This window comes from Lactuca virosa, chromosome 5 (assembly GCF_052849685.1).
Source record: "Lactuca virosa cultivar CGN04683 chromosome 5, Lactuca_virosa_CGN04683_v6, whole genome shotgun sequence".
Lineage (NCBI taxonomy): Eukaryota > Viridiplantae > Streptophyta > Magnoliopsida > Asterales > Asteraceae > Lactuca > Lactuca virosa.
In genome coordinates, this window is record NC_136430.1 from 78,645,378 (window position 1) to 78,656,531 (window position 11,154).

Sequence of the window (11,154 nt, forward strand, 5' to 3'; positions counted from 1 at the left end):
AAAAACGAAATGGGAATTAGGTTTTAATTGGTTTTCAAACTCCTAGATCTTTTGAGATTCATTGAACTTTTCAATGGCATGTTTAAATCTCGATTGTGCCCTCTCAAGTTTTGTGACTGGGATGCCGAGGATCACAAAACAAGGTGTGAATAACCATGCAAATATACCTGGTACCCTTAATATTTATCACTTAATTGATGTGCTGGTTAACCACACGCGTTCCACCGATCCTATGATAAACATTAAGTTACCCTTTGCCTACCTTGTTAAATCCAAGTTAGCGTGTCGGTTAACCACACGCACTCCACTAACGACTTAAGCAAGGTGCAAAGTGTAATTTCATGGGTTAGCACCAAATTCACATTTTCCTAAAGTAACTAAGATTGGGAATTTATAAAAGGTTTAGTTACTTTATATTTATCATTATACTTATAATGAAGCGAGAATTATAGTCATTGTCTTACCCGTTTGGGTAACGACCCTCCACCAGTCAAGGAAGCGGTGGGTGAGAGTGGACACCTATTAAACTGCCATTTTATAGGCAGTAACCTTATACCCCCCCCCCCATTATAGACCGGCTTCGTGAATGAGGTCTACTAACGGTAAGACTGACTTTGTTCTTATACATATATATAACTATTAACTATTAATATTATAATAGTATAAGGGTTGAATTTTAACTTTTAAAATTCTAAGGGTTTAACTTGGAATTAAAGTATTCACGAGGGGAAACTTTACAGATTCCAATACTTGAGGGAAAGTTTTGAACTATTCAAAAACTTTTGGATTTTCATAACTTATGAGTTTAATTAAGGTTTTAAAAACTTTAATAAAGAGACTCTTGAACATCCATAACTTGAGGACAAGTTATGGAGTTCATAAAACAAAAAGACTCTTCAATTTTGTAACATATGCATTTTAATGGATCTTTAAAAGAAATGACTTTTGGTAATCCATAACTTGAGTACAAATTATGGACTCCATTAAAAACACATTTAGATCAAGAATTAACTAACAAACAATTTTGCAAATAATTCATATGATCTACCAAAACTCATAAGTGTATGAACAATCATATCAACAATTTCAAGAATTACATAAACACACATTAAACTTGAAATTTTGATAACAACCTTGAATTGGTTTACCATAATCATTACCACATCAAAAATAGGTTTATAAGCTCAAAAACAGCTTAGGGTAATGATTCTAGTCCAATTTCAGCCAAAAACATCGAAAATTTGCAAACTGGAAGGCCAACTCGTCGAGTTCTATAGGGAACTCGTCGAGTTCATGCTTTAGCACATGAACTCGTTGAGTTTTTTGCCAGAACTCGTCGAGTTTTCTGTGATATCCCCATTTTCACGACCAGAAAAAACCGATTTTGTTTATGCTTTATAAAAATCAGAGTAACTCTTTTGATAAAAATGTTGCGGAATTTGTTCCCAAAAAAAAACATGATAAATACGTTATCAAAGCATTTCCAAAGAAATGTGTTTTTATTCATTTTAAAACATTTGGGATGTCATCGTCAATACAGAAACATAAGCATAAACAGAACTTACAATCATTTACACTAGTGATCTACATCTCTTTAATCTCTCAGTGTAAAGCAGCTTCGTATCGACACCTGTGATGCAAATAAGCTTGAGTGGGTCAGGTTGGGAAACCTGGTGAGTACATAGGGTTTTCAACCCACAATAATATAACTATATTATATTTAATCATCAAACAATTAACCCAATACCCATCCCCATTATCTTCCTTATTCTTAAGGATCTACCCTAAGAATCATCTATTCCTCGTTCATTCATTCCTAAGGATCATCCTAAGGAATCGGCACGAAGTCCATCGTTGCCATAATTTACATAACAGGCACCAACTCTACATAGTCGCCAGGGTTTAGGCACCAAGTCTGCATGATCACCAGGGTTTAGGCACCAATTCTTCATGATCGCCAGGGTTTAGGCACCAAGTCTGCATGATCGCCAAGATTCGGGCACTAAGTCTGCATAGTCGCCCGGGTTTAGAGTACACTGGGTGAACACATCGTTCACAACACCTACAGGTTGCGAGCCTGCTAGTGTTCCACTGGACTGTCTAGAATAGTATGTGGTTGTCATCCATACTCTGCTAGATGACGGGTCCAACGCTTGGGTAAAAGGCTTCTCTCATTGTTCACCTCTCACCCTTATCTAGTGGTCTATATCTCCTCTCATTTCATCATCCAACTCATAATTCATCTACCCATGTTTTACCCAACATATTTTGTAGATATAAATTACATATACAGTTTAAATCATTTAAAACATGTATAAAATCGTTCATCCATCATAGATAGCAAGTATACAGATAATATGCACACATAGCATGTAATTTATATAAAATACTTCATATCTATGTGTAAGGTGAAAGTAACTATGCACTCACCTGATAAGGTGGTGACTCGGTACTCGGATAGCGCTTCGTTACTCTTAAAACAATTTTCCTTTGACAAAACCTAGTATCATTACCACTAGAGTTTAGTCTAATATTCACCGAGACTAATTAATAGTCTAGCTATTATTACTATTATATAAGCATAAAAAAATGCTCTTCACCCACTATGTACAGACAGGGGCCAGACATGGAACACCGGAGGGCAGGATCATTTTGGCATATAGCACTTCTGAATCCAACAACCCAAGCGGCCCTCCAAACCAGATTCCCCGTACCGCGAGTGGTTAAAAAGATATTATAACGACACTTATATAACCCATAATAATAGCCCAAATAATTATTATAAGGTCCTAATAACATTACTATATTTAAATAAAAGCTATATTAAATATAGTATAGGCGTAGCTCACTTACAGCGGGTTTTTATTAAAAACCGGGCTTCGCTAGAGCAGCGTTTCCGAGCCGAAAGCTTTTCTTCTCGGAGCCGTCGGGCGCTCCGTGGCTTCCTTCTCGTGCTAGGGAGGTTCCCTAGACTTGGGAGGGGTTTAGGGAGGCTAGATAGAAGTTAGAGAGAGAAAGAAAGGCTTATGGTGTGAAGAAAATATGAAGAGTTCACCCTTTATTTATAGGGATTTTATAGTAAAGTAGCCCCTAAGTTTCGTTTGTATCTTCCGCGTACGAGCTCCGTTTTCTACGTTCTTTATATCCACACGTTGGTATTTACTAGTACTACAACTTTCATTTAGACCCCGTCGGCTAATTCTTCTTCTATCTCAGATTTACATAAATTGTATCGTATTTATCGCGCACGAAGAGTAGTGACTAAGCGTCGTCCATATCTTTCGCATACGAGCTCCGTTTCTGACGTTATTTATATCCACGCGTTGGTATTTACGAGTAATACAACTTTCATTTAGACCCCATTGGCTAATTCTCATTCTATCTCAGATTTACAAAACTGTATCGAATTCGCCACGCTCGAAAAGTAAAGACTAAGCTTCGTCCATAACTTTCACATACGAGCTTCGTTTTTGACGTTATTTTAATCCACGCGTAGAAAAAAATAAAATCTACAACTTTCTTTTTACTCCGTCGGCTAATTCTCGGCCGATCTTAAATTTAACAGTAGGAGGTGATTATAGTGTTAAATGTCCGCATAAAATTCATAACTTCTACATACGGACTCCGTTTTCGTCTGTATTTTTATCGTTGAGTTCCTATTAATGAGATATTCAACTATCATTTAGGTTGCAAAGGCCAAAAACCGCTCGAACTAAAATTCGAGTTTCGGGTCGTGCACTGCTATGCCAAATCTTAGAAAATTCATAACTTCCTCATACGAAGTCAGATTTGGGCGTTCTTTTTATGGATGTTTTCGGTTTAACATATTCTACGACTTTCGTTTAGATCACTAAGGCTAAAATTCTCTATATAATAAATTCACTATTTACGTCTCCCGGTGCCGTGCCGGTTTTGCCGAAAAACTTCGACGGACCATAACTTCTTCGTTATAACTCGGATTTCGGCGTTCTTTATATGTACATAACCCTTAAGACATATTCTACAACTTGGTTAAGATTATTTGTTCTAAATAATCTTTTGTCGAAAAATCGTTTTCGACCCATATTATCTCTAAATTGACTAGCCCGGATCTACGGGCGTTACATTTTCAGTCTGTGCAGATTCTTGGTTTTGAAAAATAAGTTGCATCAAGTATAAATGAAAACAAACCTAGGCTCTGATACCACTGATGGGTTTTGAGCATTCTAACACTCTTATGGTGTACATGCAACCCTATAAACCTTGGATCTATGTTTTCTCTATTATACATGCAAATATTCAATATTCCAAGGTTTCATCCTAACTAGCATAATAAGAAGTAACTATACTACAAGAATCTAGTAGAATGACATACCTTTTGATGGAGCTTGAAGTCTTGAACCTTTAAGAGCCTAGTGCCTCAAGTGTTGCACCTCAAATGGTTCACACAACACCAAGAACCCTTGGAATAACTATAGAATAAGGATACTTAGGTTCACACTCATGAAATCGGTTTGCCCTCTTTGTGTACACACACTAGTGTCTAGCACTCAAACCATTTCATGAACCATAGACCTCTTTATATTGTGTGGAGGATTAGGGTTATATTCATGTAAACCCTAATACCCATGACCTTTCATTTCCATAGGATCCATGGGTTAAACACTCCATGGACTATCCATGAAAGCTTAGCCCAACCTATATGAACTTGGCCCACCACATATATAAGAGTCCATATTTAATTAGTTCCTTTTTAATCACTAAATTAATTCTAAATTAATTCTTGATCAATACTAATTAAATAATATGATTTCATATTAATATATTAGAACTTATAATATATTAATATAAATCACTTAATATCCTTTTTCTCATTTTGTCTATCCAATTGTTCCGATGCCATGCAACCCAAATGGACCATGCCAAGTAGGGTCGAATACATACCAATAAAAGTTATGGGCTTAGACATCTAATCCAACATCACTAAACTTCGTGCTTACGGTTTTCAGTTTTGGTTTCAGGTACTTCCACTAGCAAAGGAAAGGGCTCGGGTTGATCGCATGGCACGCACCACAACTTTTAGCCTGGGATGATTTTCTCTAATATTTGATATATGATTTTGATACATTGGCATATTTTATGACATTATTGGATTACACGACTTATGTTTTTATATGATGTTTGATTTTCATGGGTTTTATTAATGGGTTTAAAACGAAATTTTTGGTCTGTATTTTTGGGATGTTTCAGAACCGCTGATAGTGGATTAATGGGAAAAGGTATTGAATCCACTACTACTGTTGTTGCTCCCGTCCTGGCCATTGGGCAAGGGAAGGGGGAAAAAAGGAAAGCACCCTCAAAACAGAACTGGAAGGGAAAGTCTCAAGCCGGGTCGTCAAGCAATGACCCTAAAGGAAAGCCTGGTTCTGATGCTCCCACTGCCTCTGATCCTAAAGAGGCTACCTGCTTCTACTGCCATCATAAGGGGCATTAGAAGAGAAGCCGCCCCAAGTACTTGCAAGATATAAAGGATGGCAAGATCAAGCCAACCTCGGCAAGTATTTACACTATTCATTCTAAAAACTCATCGCATTCTAATTCTTGGGTCCTTAATACAGGATGTGGTTTTCACATTTGCTCTGACTTGCAGGGACTAAGAAGAAGTGAGGATGTGGATCATGGGAAGATGAACCTGATTATGGGAAATAGGAGATCGTCACCTGTTACGAAGATTGAGATTTACTCTTTAGTGCTTAGTAGTGGGTTAAGTTTAGATTTAAATAATTGTTGCTACTCGTCAAAAATGACAAGGAATATTATTTCATTTCATGGTTTGTACAGACAAGGTTTTAGATATTCTTTTAATAATGAGAATGGTTCTATTAATGCTTATTATAATGGTGTATTTTATTTTGAAGCATTGCCTTGTGATGGTGTATATGAAACTGTGGTTGTAGACAATTTAGGAAATAGTGTGTTACCAATTGATGTGTCTAATGGTTTAAACAAAACATGCTTGTGGCATTTTCGTCTTGGACATGTCAACAAGAAACGCATTGCCCAACTCCAAACGAATGGAGTGTTGGAATCATTTGACCTAAGGTCGGATGATACATGCGAGTCTTGTTTGCTTGGAAAGATGACTAAATCACTTTTCATTGGTTCTTTTGAAAGAGGTGAAGGATTGTTGGATCTTATACACACGGATATGTGTGGGCCCTTCAGATCCACCATAGGGGATGCAAATCGATTTTATGTGACTTTTACTAATGATTATAGCAGATATGGATATATCTACTTAATCAAGCATAATTCAGAGACCTTTTAAAAGTTCAAAGAGTTTAAACATGATGTTGAAAATCAATTGGGTAGGAAATTCAAGATGCTCAGATCCGATAGGGGTAGTGAGTATCTTAGTATCGAGTTCCACGACTACCTCAAGGAATGTGGAAACGTTTCACAATTGACACCTCCTAGGACACCATAACTTAATGGTGTGGCTGAGAGCTGTAATCGAACCTTGTTGGACATGGTTCGTTCCATGATGAGTCAAGCTTTACTTATGATATCATTCTGGGGGTATGCCTTAGAGACTATCGCGCATATTCTTAATTTAGTCCCAACGAAGAAAGTTGCCAAAGCACCTCACGAGATTTGGACAGGGAAGGTTCCCTCATTGGCACATATCAAGGGTTGGGGTTGTGAAGCTTTCGTTAGACGAGAGACTCACGACAAACTTAAACCTCGAAGTGAGCGATGTATTTTCATCGTCTATCCACAGAAGTCCTTTGGATACTTATTCTACAGACCTAGTGAAAATGTAGTCTTCGTATCACGAAGGGGAGTCTTTCGCGAGAGAGAGCTCATATGCAAAGAGGACAGTCGGAGCACATTTGATCTTGAAGAATTCAAGAGTCAAGTGATGAAGGAATCTCTAACACTAGCGCTCAACCCGAGGAAGAAATTCATGTTGAACCAATTGACGAGTCGTTGCCTCTTTGACGTTCCACTCGAGTTAGAATGGCACCGGAGATTTATGGTTTCCATATAACTACAGATGGTGATACGTTTATCAGTGATAGTACACTGGTAAATTTGGATGGGCCTTCTAACTACAAGGAAGACATGGCGGGCCCTGAGTCTACTAAATGGAAGGAGGCAATGGACAGCGAGATCCAGTCCATGTATGACAATCAAGTTTGGAACTTGGTTGACAATGGACCAGGTCGTAATTAAGTTGGGTACAAATGGTTCTTTAAGAAGAATACCGACATGGATGGAAAGGTACACACGTTCAAGTCACGACTGGTTGTGAAGGGCTTTACTCAAACCCTAGGGATTGACTATGATGAGACCTTTTCACCAGTGGCTAAGATTAAATCTATTAGGGTTATGTTAGCCATAACTGCATTTCATGATTATGAAATTTGGCAGATGGATTTCAAAACCGCTTTCCTTAATGGAAAGTTGGCTGAGGATGTTTACATGAGTCCGTCATAGGGTTTTGTGGATGCTAAATAACCCAATAGAGTGTGTAAGCTTGAGAAATCAATTTATGGATTGAAACAAGATTCTCGCAGATGGAATCTTTGCTTCGATGAGAAAGTCAAAGAGTTTGGTTTCCCTAGGAGTGAAGATGAGTCCTGTGTATATGTCAAAGCTAGTGGGAGTTTAGTCACCTTCCTGGTATTGTATGTTGATGACACACTACTTATAGGAAACGACGTTCCAACTTTACAGGAGGTTAAGTCATGGATTGGAAAGTGTTTCTCTATGAAGGATCTGGGATAGGTTGCCTATATTCTGGAAATAAGGATTTTGAGAAATAGGAGTAGAAGACTAATCGGACTTAGTCAAAGCACGTATTTGGATAAGGTGCTAAAGCGTTTTAGCATGAAGAATTCCAAGAAAGGGAAGTTACCTATCCAGAGCAATACCAAACTGAGTAAGACTCAGAGTCCGAGTACGGATGCGGAGATAGCGGAGACGAGTCGAGTTCCATATGCTTCCGCCGTTGGCTCGATCATGTACGCTATGACATGTACTCGCCCTGACATGGCTTTTGCTTTGAGCATGGTTAGTCGATATCAGGGAAATCCGGGTAAAGCTCATTGGATAGCGGTTAAGAACATTCTTAAGTACCTGCGAAGGACAAAGGACTGGGTCCTTGTGCTTGGTGGCAGTGATGACTTAAGAGTTGCAGGGTATACCAACGCTGACTTTCAGACCGACAGAGACAACTTCCATTCTCAGTCAGGCTGGGTGTTTACCCTCAATAGAGGAGCAGTAACTTGGAAAAGTTCCAAGCAAGAGACCGTAGTTGATTCAACATGTGAGTCAGAGTATATAGCTACGAGCGAAGCTTCAAAGGAGGTTATATGGTTGAAGAACTTCATTGAAGACCTTGGAGTTCATTAAGGAGCCGATGAAGATTTTCTGTGATAATGAAGGAGTAGTTGCCTTGACCAAGGAACCAAGGGATCATGGAAGATCTAGGCATATCGACAGAAAATATCATTTTATCAGACATCGATTAGAAGAAGGACACCTCATCGTTAAGAGGGTTTCATCAGAAGAGAATCCTGTCGATCCCCTCATAAAGGGTCTAAGTAGGATTAAGCACGTTCAGCATGCGAGGAGCATTGGTCTGAAGGATGATATTAATTTTAGTGATTAGATAGATATTTAGAAACTTGTAACAAATAAATGTAATTGACATTTGATGATTGAATAAATGGAGATTTATTTATTAGTGTTGTTTACTATCTTTTACCAACTGTTTATCTTGTGTTTTCAACTTCGCATGTTTTACTTCTCGAATAATTGGATTGTTCAAATTATCCACAGTCGATCATACTTTGGAAGTAAGTAGTGAATTAAGACTGTCATGAATTGGCTTGTAGATTGTCTAAGTGCTTAGACATAGCAATGGTTTGCTGCAACATTCATGAGTACTTCTGAAATGGAGATTTGAGTATTGGATTAACCCACGCTCATAGAATTAATTCATGGAATTTATCACGAGTAATTATGAGACGATAATACCGTATAATCTTTAAACCGAGATATATGAGTTGTTGTTTATGAGTTGGTTGTGCATTGATAATGCTTAAACGCATCAGTAAGTTAATGTTATAAAACGTATTGTTGTGTATGATTTTATGAGTAAATAGTACAAGCATATAAGTGAAAGTTTATCTGTTCCTTTTGCCCTAAAGGGAAAAGCGATATCTTGGTCCCCTTGATGATTTGGTGCTGACTTATGTGTCGAGCCCGGTCAGGACTGAATTGATGTGTTCAATTGAGTTCTCTGTCATTACAAATCAGAAATCGGGAAATAAATTGTTTGACAATGAGAATGATTCTGTTCCATGACATTTGTCCACATGATATCTTGCAGAATGGAGGATTATATGATCACTTATCTTAGGACACGTAACTGACTAGGTCAGAGTTCGACAGCGGATTTTGAGAGCTACAATGTGTTGGTCAATTTTTGAAGTTATACTTGCAGTTATAGTTATTAGACTTATCCAAGTGGGAGACTATTAGATTAGGTGTCTAAGACCATAACTATAATTGGTATATACTTGAATTGATAGTAGCATAGTCCTTTGGGTTGCCTTCACTCTTGTAACTTGACAAGATGAGTTTTAGAGAGAAGTTGAATTTATTATTTTGAAAAATAAATCGGTATAAATGATTTATTAATATATTATGAGAATGATATATTAATTATAAATCATGTTATTTAATTAATATTTAATCAATAATTAATTTGGAATAAATTTTGGGATTAAAGGAATTAATTAAAAGTACAAGGGCTATTTAATTAATTGATAATTGTGAAAATAGGGCTCTTGGACTCCTTAGATAGGAGTGGACGAAAATTATAGGAAGGCCCTATAAGTTTTCGTCCAATGCTTGAGGATTCCATGGGTTGCTTAGGCCTTAAGCAGGAAATTAGGGTTTCCACCTGGAAAACCCAAGCTTTGGGACTAAGCAACCTTAAGTATAAAAGGAGCCTAACCCTTGGGATTTTCGGCCACCTGCTTCTAACCCTAGCATAGCCGAAATCTTGGTGCAATCTCCTCCTCTCTTCTCTCTTTCTTTTGCAAAGAGTATTTATAAGCCATTAGAGGTGTCACATTTGAGGCACTTGCTTTCAAGAGTTCAAGATCTACAAGGGTTAATTGTTATTACTACATAACAGTTGAGGTATGTATCTAAACCCTAGTATTAGGTTAATTTCGAATTTTATAGATGCATATTAGGGTTTCTCTTTTGTATTCAAGTTTGCATGTTCAACTAGTGAAAACCTAGATCCAAAGCATTAGGGTTGCATGAACACATATGCTTTGTAGCTATGCTCAAAACCCATCAAGTAGGATACTTATTTTATTAGACACATATTATGATTATGAGAAATAGAAAATATATGCCATTCCTTAAATGGTCACAAAAATTTTCACAAAGAAAAACCCCATATGCATCTCGGTTTGAGGAACAAAACATATTATTATCTTATAATTACTCGTGATCTCTAAGTGTGGGTTCCAATACTTAAATATATATTTCAAGTACTCATGAATGTTATTGCAGTCTCCACTGTATATCCAATCTCTATGGACAATCCACCAACCTCATGACAATCTTAATTCCTATACTCACTTCCAAGAGTATGACCGATTATGGAGTTTTGAATAAATTAATACTCGGGAAGTAGGTTCAAAACATGCAAAAGGAGAACACAATGATTGAAATTTTTGATTTTGATCATATATTAAGATCTCTACTTAATAATCGCCAAATCAGATTAAGACTTATACTGCTTAAGTTTTCAAATCTAAAAAAAACTATTCCAAGTGTGATCAAGTCAAATTATTTTCAAATCAAATGTCTCATGACTAACTCACCGTCAGAATTGGTCAGTGATATTGACTTAGCGAATGGACCTGCAAGTTTTTTCTTCGATATGATTCTATTGACTATGTTGTCTTCACATTTGAACAGCTATCAAATGTGATGGTACTTACTAAGTATACGTTATGTGAGATTGAGTTACTTGGGATCGAAACTTGAGGTAAGTTCATTCTTATAGTCACAAAAGAAACTTCAAAATGACCATCAATGATTGAACTATAACAATGATGTCACTAATGAATCTCTTTTAGT